This window comes from Crocuta crocuta, unplaced genomic scaffold (assembly GCF_008692635.1).
Source record: "Crocuta crocuta isolate KB4526 unplaced genomic scaffold, BGI_CrCroc_1.0 scaffold70, whole genome shotgun sequence".
Taxonomy (NCBI): Eukaryota; Metazoa; Chordata; class Mammalia; order Carnivora; family Hyaenidae; genus Crocuta; species Crocuta crocuta.
Window position 1 is genome coordinate 17,400,654 of NW_027528417.1, and position 1,176 is coordinate 17,401,829.

Sequence of the window (1,176 nt, forward strand, 5' to 3'; positions counted from 1 at the left end):
GAAGAAGAAGAAGAAGAAGAAGAAGAAGAAGAAGAAGAAGAAGAAGAAGAAGATCCAGTTCAGATAATGTGCTGCATTTTGTCAAATCTCTGTAGTCTATTCTTTCTGGAACATTTCCTCAGTCTTTCCTTGACCATCATGACATTGATATTTTGCAAAAGTACAGGATATTTATTTTATAAAAGGTCCCTCTGTTTGGATTTGTCTGATGCTTCCTCATGCATGTGTTCTTCTGATTGCATCCTATTAGGTGGACGAGATTTTGATATTACTGATGTGATGTTGACTTTATTTGTTTTAGGTGGTGTCTGCTAAGCTTCTCTATGGTAAAGTAACTGCTTTTCCCTTTATAATAAATAAATGTTTTGGATGGAAGTATTTTAAATATGTATCTAATTCCTCACCAAACTTTTAATTTATTCATGTACTTATACATATCAGTATGGATTCAAGGTTTCCTATTTTATTTTATTTAAAAAAAATTTTAATATGTATTTATTTTTAAGAGGAGGGGAGGGGCAGAGAGAGAAGGAGACACAAATCTGAAGCAGGCTCCAGGCTTTGAGCTGTCAGCACAGAGCCCAACGTGGGGCTCAAACTCACAAACTGTGAGATCATGACCCGAGCTGAAGTCAGATGCTTAACTGACTGAGCCACCCAGGCACCCCCAAGGTTTCCTATTTTACACAGGGGTTATATTTTCTTACTATCATTATTTACACTGATGTTGAAACCATCCCTAATTTGCCCAGTGGGAGCACATCAAGCTGACTTTTGTGTCCTTCTTACATGTCCCAATCATTCCTTCCTCATGTCTTTGCTTTCTAGTACAAGAGTTCTAGACTCATCTTGTATCTTTTCTCCCTCAGCCCAAGAATGAGCTTTTTCATTAGGGAACTCCAGCACTTTACAGTGGAGAATGGTACTTAGAAGCCAAGATTTGGACACTGGGTGTACTCATTGCAATTGGGGTGGGGCTGTCACTTCTCCAAGGCCCTCTCAATAGCCGGAGCTGGGACAGAGCTATATGCACACTTACGTCTGTATTTATTTCCATGTTTCTTTTTTTTATTTTTTTTTATTTTTATTTTTATTTTTTTATTTTTATTTATTTCTAGGAGAGAGACAGAGACAGCGTGAGCAGGGGAGGGTCAGAGAGAGAGGGAGACATAGACT